Genomic DNA, 11,974 nt, shown 5'->3' with positions numbered 1-11,974 from the left:
TACAATTCCCAGGGTGCAGGTGGTGCACACCGGTACTTCTCAGGCCCCTCAGGCAGTCATGCATGCTGGCGTTTACAGTTCTAAGCCATCTGGGGTCTGGAGAAAAGCCATGCACTGGGGTCTTCTGGGTCAACAGGGGTCCAAGTTTCATTGGTTTAAGATCTCTGAGACTGCAAGAAAGAAATGGAAGTGGAGAGACTGGGATAGGCAGAGATTGGGAGAGGCAGACAGGCAGACAAACAAACATGTAGATTTGTGTTGGCTGGACTCCTCTGAAAAGCAGTGGAGGATAAGGCGTGGGGTGGGCCTGAGGGATTGACCGGAAGGAACGGGCTGTGCTGTGAGATCTGGGGTAACACCAAGAAGAAAGGGTCTGCCAGTTTTAGAGGGTGGAGGGTGAAGGGGCCTTGTAAACATAGAGAAACCTGAGCTCCTGGATGCTCTGTGTGCGTTGCTACACCTTTCTCCGCAAAGGGGTAGGTGCAGAGCAGAAGTACAAGGCTGGTGCTCAACCCAGACTTGCTCCATGGCTCCCAAGCCCAGAGACCCTGCTCCACCCCCCACCTCTCTTTGACTTACCAGGGGGCCTGGAGATGGGTGTCTGTCCCCTAACTCAGACATTTTCAACCTGGTTTCTGGCTTACTTTCAGCCACTACCCAAAGTGAGCATGGCCAAAAATGACCCTTTTTTCAGATTCCAGCTCACGGGCCGTGACTGACCCCTGCACAGATAAGGTGACTACAAACATCAGATGCTGAAGTTCCCATGATTTCTTGCCTGACCACTAACCATAATACCTCCTGGTGGGCTCCTGTCCCCGGTTTCTGCTCCAACTCCTCCAGCCCCCATCGAGACTCCACACTGCTGCCAGATTCATCACGTGAGCAGGGCTTTCTTTACGTTTTGACTCCACCCTGAAACCTTCAGCCGAAGGCCAAGGCCATTTCAGCACACTTGCCTGGCCCTCAATTTCCCAAGCATGTTGCTCACACCCTCTGTTCCAGACAAATGGGCTTCCTTATGGATTCCCAAACAGTCCTTCTAGTTTCCTCCCTCTGGGACCTTGCTTATGCTGTCCCCTCCAGCAGGAATCCCTTTCCCTTTCTCCTCTGATTAAAGAAAATCTTTCTCCCCCCTCCGGAGGCCCAGCCTTGGCAGCTCTAGTGGTGTGCTGTCCAGATCGTCTTCCAGAGAGAACCTGCTGCAGGAAGTGCAGTTAGCTGACAGCTTCCAGCTGGGATGCCTTCCCGATCTGCCCCCGCCTTCAGTCTAAGGCCACGTGCCTCCTTGGAAGCTCCAGACAATGACTGAGCCCCGGAGAGGTAGAGGGCTCACCATTTCTGCCCAGCCACATCTCCTCTGCGTGCACCCTTCATGCTGGCCAAGACCTTGTCATTGCTGCACTGCAGTCTGAGGCTCTTCCTACCAAATCCTCCTTTCCATGTCTCCTTTATTCTGAAGGCTTGCCCTGCCTAATCCTGCTCCCTCTTGCCTTTATTTTTCACAGGTATTACCCCCAATAATTCTCTTATGCTTCTAACTCCTTTTTTTTTTTAAAGATTTATTTATTTTTATTTCTCTCCCCTTCCCCCCAGTTGGCCTGCTTTCTGTGTCCATTTCCTGTGTGTTCTATGTCCACTTGTATTCTTGTCTGCGGCACCGGGAATCTGTATCTCTTTGTTGTGTCATCTTGCTTCATCGCTCTCTGTGTGTGCAGCGCCACTCCTGGGCAGGCTGCACATTTTTTGTGCTGGGTGGCTCTTCTTACGGGGTGCTCTACTTGCACGTGGGGCTCCCTGACGCGGGGGACACCCCTGGGTGGCACGGCACTCCTTGCGTACATCAGCACTGTGCGTGGGCCAGCTCATCAAACGGGTCAGGAGGCCTGGGGTTTGAACCGTGGACCTCCCATGTGGTATGCGGACGCTCTATCTGTTGAGCCAAGTCTGCTTCCCTCTAACTCCTTGGTGTCTGTGCCTGCCCTGGAGGACCCAGCAAACACACAGCCCAGCAGGTTTCCTCTGTAAAGCCTTCCTAAATGCCTCCTTCGGTGGTCTGAGTGGTATGGACCTCAGAAAAATATGTTCTTAGACTTAATCCATTCCTGTGGGTGGGAACCCATTGTAATTAGGACCTTTGATGAGGTTACTTCAGTCGAGGTGTGGCCCACCTCAGTCAGGATGGGTCCTAATCCCATTACTGAAGTCCTTTATAAGAGAATAAAATTCAGACAGAGAAAAAGAGAAAGACACACAGGGAGCAGACAGAAGCTGAATTCAATGGAACCCAGAAGAGAAGGGAGAGAACAGGAGATGCCGCCATGTGCCTTGCCATGTGACAAGCTAGGGACCAAGGATCTTCAGAGCCAGGCCCAGAGTGCCACCGTCTTTGGGAAGAAAGTTTTGCCTTGATGATGCCTTCAGTTGGACTTTCATCTTACCTCAAAACTGTGAGCTAATAAATTCCCATTGTTTAAGCTGACCTATTGCATGGTATTTGCTTGGGCAGCTTAGGAAACTAAAACATCCCCCCTCTCCACTCCCAGATGGCTTTTTGTCATCCTGTCATCAGGCCCTGGGAACACCCCTTCCTCTGGTTCCTTCCAGTGGGGTTCTTGGGCAGCTTTCTCTGGGTATGTGATTTCTCTCCCAAACTAACTTGTGTGCCCTGGAAGGCACAGGTCAAGTCCTGCTCGTTTAATTCCCCATTGGGCCTGGCAGCATCCTGCACTGAGTAGGGGTTTCATAAATATTGGTTTAACTGCAAATGTGTGCAGCCCACCCAGAACCCAAAACTGTGTCCTGGAGGCAATGGAAAAGGGCTACTGGGAAGGGAATCAGCTGAAGCTAGAGGAGTCTGGCTGAGTGGACAATGGGTTCAAGAGGGAGCATTCCCTAGCCACAAGGGAAGTTGGGTGGTGGTTGTGGGACTGGGTGCTCCTGACCTGGTGTTTGATCTGGGGCAGAGGGAGCCATGACAGGGGCTGTAGAAAGGGGAGGGGAAAGTCAGAACAGAGACAGAAAAAGTACGAGATGGAAGCTTTTCTTCTCCCGACTTTCCTGGGGCTGTGGCCAGCATTGCCTGGTATGTCCTAACTTCCACCAAGGTAAGCTGAAATCAAAACAGTGACACTCCTGAAAGGTTTTGACTCTTCTCCTTCTGGTGTGGGGGCCTTTTCCTTTCCTTCCCAGGTGCCTCTGCCCACGTCTAGTCTTGCTTTCTGCCCCTTGTTCTTTGTCAGCCATCCCTGCCAAGGTGTCCACGCAGCTGTGTCTCAGGGGCTCACTGTTCTTAATGGCACTTACATTTTAAAGAGTAATTTCTGGAAGAAAAAAACAACAACTCGCCAAGTCCTCAAGATGTGCAGAGTTGAAGTTCTATTGTAAGGAAATAGATTTAGTTTTAAATCATGGGGCTTGAACTGGGAAGGGGCTGTGGAGGTAATCTGGTCAGGAGCCTGGCTCCTCAAGCCTGACGGTGGCTGCATTTCCGCCGGGAGGGCTGGCCCGGCTGGCAGCCCCGTCCCGACGGGCCCTGGTAGGAGGTGCCCTTCTGAGGGCGAGGAACCGGCTCTGCCTGCCTGAGGGGGGCCAGACCCCTGAACCCCAGCTCTCTCCGAAACACGGAGGAGGCGCCCCCTGCTTTCCCACTCTGCAGGACTCGCGGCGGGCAGGGGCTTTGGGGCTGCGCCTCCGCGGGGAAGGAAGCGCGGCCTGGGTCTCGGGTGGGCGAGGAGGGGCTGTGGGCGCTGTGGTGACGGGAGGCGGGGGCGGAAGGCCCTGACTCTTTCATAGCCCAACCGGGGTTGTTCAGTGTGAGCTGGAAGTGCCCCGCCCGCCCTCCTATGAGCAGCTTCCTTCCTGGCTGCTGGCAAGGACGGGGCGGGGAGCGGAGGGGAAAGGAGGGAAGGGAAGCCGGCGAGGCGGGAGAGAGGCGGGGAGGGGTCCTTCCTCTGCTGGGGAGAACTCCCTGCTCCTCGGGAGGGAACTCGTGACGCGAGTTGCGAGGTTGGGGGTGAAGAGGTCTGCGCTGTGTCCAGATTCCACGGCTGGGGCTGGGAGTTCGAGGAGGGGCTTTCGGGCAGGGGCCTGGGGTGGTCAGGGCTTCACGCAAGGGAAGGTGCTGCCTGTCTTGGAAGGCGCTGGGAGCCAGCGAGCAACCCCGGTCCTTCCCGAGATAGCCACAGAGGGGCAGCAGAGAGCCGAGGAGACTCACGAAGTCCTGGGCTCAGACAGCGGACGGCACCCAGAGCGATAGCTAGGGAACGAGCAAGGAGCCCATGGCGCGAGCCTCTGAGCCCAGCTTGGGTGATGTGTCTTCACCAGCGCTCTGGGACCCTGAAATGGATCCTTGAAGTCTTGATGGTGACTCTGTCCAGCTCACCCCCAGAGGAGCAGGCGAGCCTTTCCTAAGGGAAAACCCTCTGCTTCTCCTTGCTTCCTGCACACACCAGATGGGGTGGGTGAACTGAAGGTGCAGGAAGCCGCGTCCAGCACACCCTGGAGCACAGACGTCAGGCGCAGTAGCTGCTGTGAGAAGGGGCAGTTCCAGCAGCTGGGAGGAGGCTTGGGAAAGGAGTGGGAGAGCTGTCTCTTGGGGCTTGTAGATGCCTCCCCTGACCTCCAGGGGGCGCCCCTGGGGCAGAGCCAGGAGAGCAGCTCCATCTGGTTGACCCTGTTCTGGAGGCTCCTCTACCTTCTGGACCTCAACCTGACGTGGAAGCCAGGCGGGCTGGATGCCTCTGGAAACCTGGGACGGTGCCTGGGAATGAAGGGTGACCGTCAGCCTCTGGAGGCTCTGGGGGAGTTTGGACTAACTCCCTGAGGGACGTTCCGGCGTCTCCAGATCTTGATTCCTCTTGCGGCTTAGATTCTTCCTTCTGAACCACCCCCACGCGTGGATTCTGTGATGTGCGTGTGTGGGGGGTGCGTGTTAGCTCTTGTGTGCGTGTGCCTGCGACAGCGTGCCCTGAGACGCCCTCCGTGGTCCGGTCTCTGCCCCAAAGCTAATTTGGGCCAAGAACATCTGGGGTAGATAGGAATGTTTTAACTTCTATGGGGACTTGGAATTGTCCTCATTCCCGGGTCCAGAGTGAAAATGAGGAGTTTAGGGGTCTCCCAAATGATGAGGGGGGGGGGGGGGCGGGAGGCGCCTCAGGCGGGGGGACTCGTCATAGAGTCGCACTGTCTGCCGATGCAGGGCTATAATATCGCCCCAGCTTTGACAGAGAAGGCTGCCAGGGATCAGGCTGACGAGCCCTGCCCCCTTCCCTTCTCCTTTCCTCCTCTTCTCTCCTTCAGCCCCTCAGGCTGCTCCAGTTTCCTGGGTGGTTGCTGTGGTGCTGGTCTCTTGGGAACCGGGGCATGGAGCATCAAATGTGCCCAGCCATGGAAGCTTCTTAGCAACTGTCGCTGGGGACTGGCTGGACAGAACCCCTTCTCCTGCCTCTCAGGTGCCCCCAGGGAAGGAGCCAGGCACTCTCTCCAAACCAGGGTGGAAGGAGAAGCCTTTAGATACCACCCTAAGGAAGGTGAGATATAAAAAGCAGGACCCTAGACACTGATATACCTTCATTCAGTGTATTATTATTATTAATTTTTTGCTCATCTTCCCAACTGGCTTGTAAGTGTCTTGACTCCCAGTGACAAGCCCGGAGACTAGCAAATGCAACTTTCCTGATATATTTTCTGTTGACGATTATCTGAGGCTTTCCCAGGGTCGCAATTCTGTTGTCTGTTTTCTTAAACTCCAGCCTAGGCTCCTTTAAGAACTAGTGGCTGACCCCAGTTCCTACAAGAGCTTAATTTAGATGGTGTTCTGCCTTGTGGATCCAGAAGGGGGAGCTCTCCATGTCCTTTCTTTTACAGGGGCGAAATATCAAATCCTCTCTTCCTGGATGTCCTGGTCCCCTGCATCCTGATGGGTCTCTGCTGTCATCTTTCACAATCTCACCAGCTCTAGCCTTTCCATGAGAAAACCCCACACTGCCCTGGAGGTCTCCAGAGAGACAGAAATGAGATGTCCTCACTGCTGTTCTCAGCTCAGCTCAATTCTCAATAGCCCCAACTCCTTTGTAAATCCTCCCCTCACCCTTGCAGACTTGATTCTCTCTCTCTCTCTCTCTCTTTCTTTCTTTCTTTCTTTCTTTCTTTCTTTCTTTCTTTCTTTCTTTCTTTCTTTCTTTCTTTCTTTCTTTCTTTCTTTCTTTCTTTCTCTCTCTCTCTCTCTCTCTCTCTTCTTTCTTTCTTTCTTTCTTTCTTTCTTTCTTTCTTTCTTTCTTTCTTTCTTTCTTTCTTTCTTTCTTTCTTTCTCTCCCCTCCCCTCCCCTCCCCTCCCCTCCCCTCCCCTCCCCTCCCCTCTCCTCTCCTCTCCTCTCCTTTCCTTTCTTCCTGGGATTGAACCCAAGACCTCATACATGGGAAGTAGGCATTTAACCACTGAGCTACATCCGCTCACCACCTTCCAGGTGTAAAATGATCTCTTCCTACTCTGAAGTTAAAACTTTCATGGCCTGTACCACTTCTTGGTGTCTGGGATCTAGACCATGTAGCTTCTCTTGTTGGCTACCATTATTTGTATATAGCTCTTGTGATTACTGATTATTCATTAGTGAGCACTTTGTTTTCCCAACTAATTGCAAACGTTTAAAGGTCAGGGGCTGGATTTCATATTTAATATTTTGTTATGGATCTCACATGGCCTGGGACACATAGAAAGTGATAGATATAGTTGTTTGTGGGTAGATTGGGGAAATGACAGATTGGGAGACCTAGTTGGACCAGAGGTCTCTTCTCTGATTATTGGTGGTGGCTGTCTCAGAATCTGATGATTCATGAGGTAGGAAACCTACCCTTCAGGATATGGTGTTAGTGTTGGGTTAATATTTGCATCCTCATCCCCGTCCTCAAGCTAGAGTAGGTTTTGAATTCTGCCTAATAATTACAGGGCATAGTTCTGGAGAGCTGACATAGGCACATCTGTATCTAAAGCTCTCTAGGCTTCTCTCTCTCTCTCTCTCTCACACACACACACACACACACGCAGACACTGTACTAGTCAGGGTTCTCTAGAGAAACAGACCTGGCAGGAGATATCTGTAAATATTATGAGATTTAATAAAATTGTCTCACATGACTGTGGGGATGCATGAGTCCAAAGGGCAGGTTGCAAGCTAGAAATACGCTGAGGGTTTTTTTTTTTTTTAATTCTCCTCCCCCTTCAGCTTGCTTGCTGTCTGCTTTGTGTGTCCATTCACTGTGCATTCTTCTGTGTGTCTGTATTTTTGTTTTTTATTTATACCCCCCCTTGTGGCTTGCTTGTTGTCTGCTCTCTGTGTCCCATTTGCTGCACACTCTTCTGTGTTTTTACTTGTCTCCCTTTTTTTGTTGTGTCACCTTGCTGAGTCAGCTCTCTGCGGTGTGTGGGCAAGCCTGCCTTCACAAGGAGGCCCCAGGATGTGAACCCAGGACCTCTCATATGGTAGATGGGGGTCCAACTAATTGAGCCACAGGTGCTTCCCACGATGAAGGTTTTTGATGAATTCTCCAGGAGAAGTTGGCTGCTGAAGTAGAGGTGGAAATTCTCTCTTCTGACTGCTGAAATCATCACTTCTTCTTCTAAGGCCTTCAACTGATTGGATGGTCTCTCATTGCTGGAAGCAGTCTCCCCAATTGATTGTAGATATAATCAGCCATAGATGCAATCAGCATTTCAATGATTTAAGTCCATGAAATGTCCTCACAGTAATATTTAGGCCACTTCTTGCTTGGTGAAACAACTGGGCACTGTCACCTGGCCAAGTTGACATATAAGCTTAACCATCAGGCACGCACAGTTTGGATTTCTTATTTCTTTTAGTTCTTGTTAAATGTGGAATATAATCCATGACCTGACCTGGCATGGTGAGAAAATCATTTGGCTAAGAACCAGGAGACCTGGCTTCTTGCCTTCTATTTCTAACCTGTGAGACAACCTTGAGAAAGGGTTCTCAACCACTCTGAATCTCTGTTTTACCATTTAAAATATGAAAGTGTTCCCTGCCAACTATAATATTTCATAAGGCATCAGACGCATCCAAAGAAAAACCCAAGGGCTGCACGTATAAAGTTCAGGGGAGATTTCATATTCTTTTACTTGATGACAGTGGGTGGGAATGAGGGAAAGAATGTATAAATGAGCCTTGGGGCTTTTTAGGACCGGTTGGCAAAGCCAGCTCTTGCTTCACCATATGCTGTCTCCTGGAGTTACTGTACAGTTCCAAGAGCACTTTCATAGCTTGGGATGACTGCCTAATTCACTATACCCCTAGTCTCTATCACCTGGGCTCTCCTTCCCGGTTTCCTGCCGAGTCTGGCACAGAGTGATTTCAGCACCGTGGACAGAGACAACGTTCCACTAGGGCTGGAGACATTGAGCAACCAGAGAGCTTGGGATCTCCTGCCAGGCCAGCTTTCCTAGCGGGCTGGCTTGCTCATTGACATTACTCAGTTCTCCAAAGCGACCCCAAAATAAACCTTCAATTTATGTCAGAAACAGTATGTTGGTCTGAAAATTCTATGAGGGGCAAAACTTTAAACAAAACGAAACAAAGCAAAAACTATCTCTTAGAACAGGTACATGGTAGGTACTTAGTAACTATGTATTTTAAAATAAATACATGCAAACTCAGCCTCCAGACAAATGCCCTAACCTCCCTTATAATCAGATCCCCACTCTCCACCAGCTCCATGGAAATTCTGGAGTTTCTACTCCTTGTTAGGTTCTGGAGCCTTTCTGGAAGCCACTTTTTGTGTGTGGGGATGCTGGTCCCAGTCCCTAAATACAAGAGACAGATGGTTGTTACATTGCCAGGTGGAGGAAAGTTAAACTGGTCTCTCTTCTTTCTCTTTTTGGGGTAAGTGTAGGTTGGTGGGAGGACCCCACACCTGACCCCCTTTTGGAATCTTGCTTTATGAAGAGATGCCTGAGAAAACCTTTACCATCTGAAAGGACCCAGATTTCCCAGGAAATCCTCCTGGCTGCCCCAGCCCACACAGAGCCCCCCTGCTCAGGACTCCTTTGCACATATTGTCAATAGTGCAGTATCACAACAGATTGTTTTCATGACATTTTGTGCCCATTAGTTCTCTCTCCCCAATTAGATTATGAACTCCTTGTGGTGGAGGCTAGATCATATGTTCATTCATTTGTTTGTTTCCAGTAGACGTTACAGTGATGAGCACACAGCAGATGCTTAATAAATGCTTTTTGACTGATTAGTCTTATCCTGAGGGATAAGACTATTCCTAAGGGTCTCCAACGGTACTCATGTTTAGTTTGAAATACATATGTAGGATGGGCCATGATGCTCTTTGTGGAGTAACCATCAGCCCCAATGGTTCCCGGATCAGAGAGCAGAGGCAGAGATGGATATGGAGGGAACTGGAGGGAACATTGATGAGTGTGTGTGTGGTTGTGTAGGACTAAGGAATCACTCACTCTTAGAGCTGGGCAGGACCTCAGAGATCAGCTTGTTTGGTCTCCTCATTTTACAGGTAAGGAAAATGAGAGTAAGTGATACTCTTAAAGTTATGCAACAAATTGACCCTTTTCCATCACCTCTGACCTGATTTAAGTCTTCAACATCTCTCACCTGTACTATTGCAGTAGCTTCATGTGAAAGCTTGTGTTTTTCAAGGATGGTTGTTTCAATATATCCTATCATACATATTTTTCTTACAGTATGATGATGACACTCCTTTACTGAGAGGTGGGGTGGATGAACATTTATGTTCCTGCTGCTTGAATTTCCCCCACCCGCTGAGATAGCTCCCTTATCTGTTTGTTCATTGTTTTTGCTCATTGTCTGTTTGTTTATTCTTTAGAAGGCACCAGGAACCAAACCTGGAACCTCCCATGTGGGAGGTGGGCGTCCAACTGCTTGAGCTACATCCGCTCCCTGCTCATTTTGTTTCTACTCGCTGTCTGCTGGTGTTTTGCTCATTGTCTGCCCATTGTTTTTGCTTGTTGTCTGCTCATGGTTTGTTTTCTTTAGGAGGCACTGGGAACTGAACTTGGGACCTCCCATGTGAGAGGCAGGCGCCCAACTCCCGAGCCACATCTGCTCCCTCCTTGACTTTTTTTTAAAGATTTATTTTTATTTATTTCTCTTCCCTCCCTGCCCCAGTTGTCTATTCTCTGTGTCCATTTGCTGTGTGTTCTTCTTTGTCTGCTTCTGTTGTCAACTGCACAGGAATCTGTGTTTCTTTTTGTTGCGTCATCTTGCTGTGTCAGCTCTCTGTGTGTGCAGTGCCATTCTTGGGCAGGCTGCACTTCCTTTCATGCTGGGCGGCTCTCCTTATGGGGCTCACTCCTTGTGCATGGGGCTCCCCTATGCAGGGGTCACCCCTGCGTGGCAGGGCACTCCTTGTACACATCAGCACTGCATGTGGGCCAGCTCCACATGGGTCAAGAAGAGCCGGAGTTTGAGCCGCGGACCTCCCATGTGGTAGACAGATGCCCTATCCATTGAGCCAAGTCCGCTTCTCTCCCTCCTTGAATTTTGATGGGTCATGATTATGGCTGAAGTTATTACATGTGACTTTTTTTTTTGGTTAGGCCAGTAAAGAAGAATTTATTGGGAAATGGGGGAAAAGAACAGAGCTTGCTGAGAAGGGTGGAAGTACGCACCAAGATTTAGTGCAGGCTCCTCTAGGCAGAGAGAGCCATTACAAGTGATTTTTGAGGAAACGGACTTTGGCCCAGTGGTTAGGGCGTCCGTCTCCACATGGGACCCGTGTGGAGCTGGCCCATGCGCAGTGCTGATGCGCGCAAGGAGTGCCCTGCCACGCAGGGGTGTCCCCCACGTAGGGGAGCCCCACGCGCAAGCAGTGCGCCCATAAGGAGAGCCGCCCAGCGCGAAGGAGGGAGAAGCTTGCCGAGGAATGGCGCCGCCCACACTTCCCGTGCCGCTGACGACAACAAAGCGGACAAAGAAACAAGACGCAGCAAAAAGACACAGAAAACAGACAACCGGGGGAGGGGAGGGGAATTAAATAAATAAAAATAAATCTTAAAAAAAAAAAAAACCAAGTGATTTTTGAGACTAAAATATCTAAAATATAAAAGTAATACAGCTTCTGTCGGTTCCTCTCTTGGGACCCTTGTTCTTGGGACCTAGTCACCATGTTGTAAAGTAGCCAAGCAGCCACACAGAAAGGCCTCATGTATGTGTTCTGGCCACAGCCCTAGCTGAGGTCCTAGCTGACCAATAGGATCCATCAAATAGGAGTGAACGAGATTTCCCTAGTCCTGAGTGGAGTAGAGGCATGTCCTGCTGACCCCTGCCCAAATTGCAGATCTATGAGCAAAATAAATGTTGTAATTGATTGAGGGATTTGGGATAGCTCTTATGCAGCAATAGGTAACTGAATAGAAAACTCATACCTAGCTCAGTTTTTCCAAATTATCATACAGCCATTTCATTAATTCAACAAACTTTTGTTAGATACTGTTTTAGTTTGCTGGCTGCTGAAAGCAGATACCGTAAACTGGGTTGGCTTTTAACAAAGGGAATTGATTAGCTCACAGTGTTTAGGCTGAGAAAAATGTCCAAATCAAGGCAAAGCTTCATTCTCAAAGACTGGCTGTCTGCAATCCTTGGCTCCTCTGCCACATGGCACGGCACATAGTGGCATCTGTTGGTCTCTGCCTTCTCTTGTGGATTTCACTACTTGCAGCTTCTTGCTTCGGTGACTTTTTCCTCTCTTTTGTATTCATCCTGTTTACATAGGACTCCAGCAAGAAGATAAAGACCCATCCTGAATGAGGGGCATTACACCTTAACTGAAGTAGCCTTGTCAAAAGGTCCTACTTACACTGGGTCAAGTAGGACCCCCATGAATGGATTAGTTTTAAGAACGTGCTTTTCTGAGTTACATACAGTTTCAAATGACCACAGATGCCTACTCTATGCTAGGATGGTACAAGGACAGA

Source organism: Dasypus novemcinctus, chromosome 5 (assembly GCF_030445035.2).
Source record: "Dasypus novemcinctus isolate mDasNov1 chromosome 5, mDasNov1.1.hap2, whole genome shotgun sequence".
In the NCBI taxonomy this organism is placed as follows: Eukaryota; Metazoa; Chordata; class Mammalia; order Cingulata; family Dasypodidae; genus Dasypus; species Dasypus novemcinctus.
The sequence above is the reverse complement of the archived record's forward strand: the minus strand, read 5'-3'. Positions refer to the sequence as shown.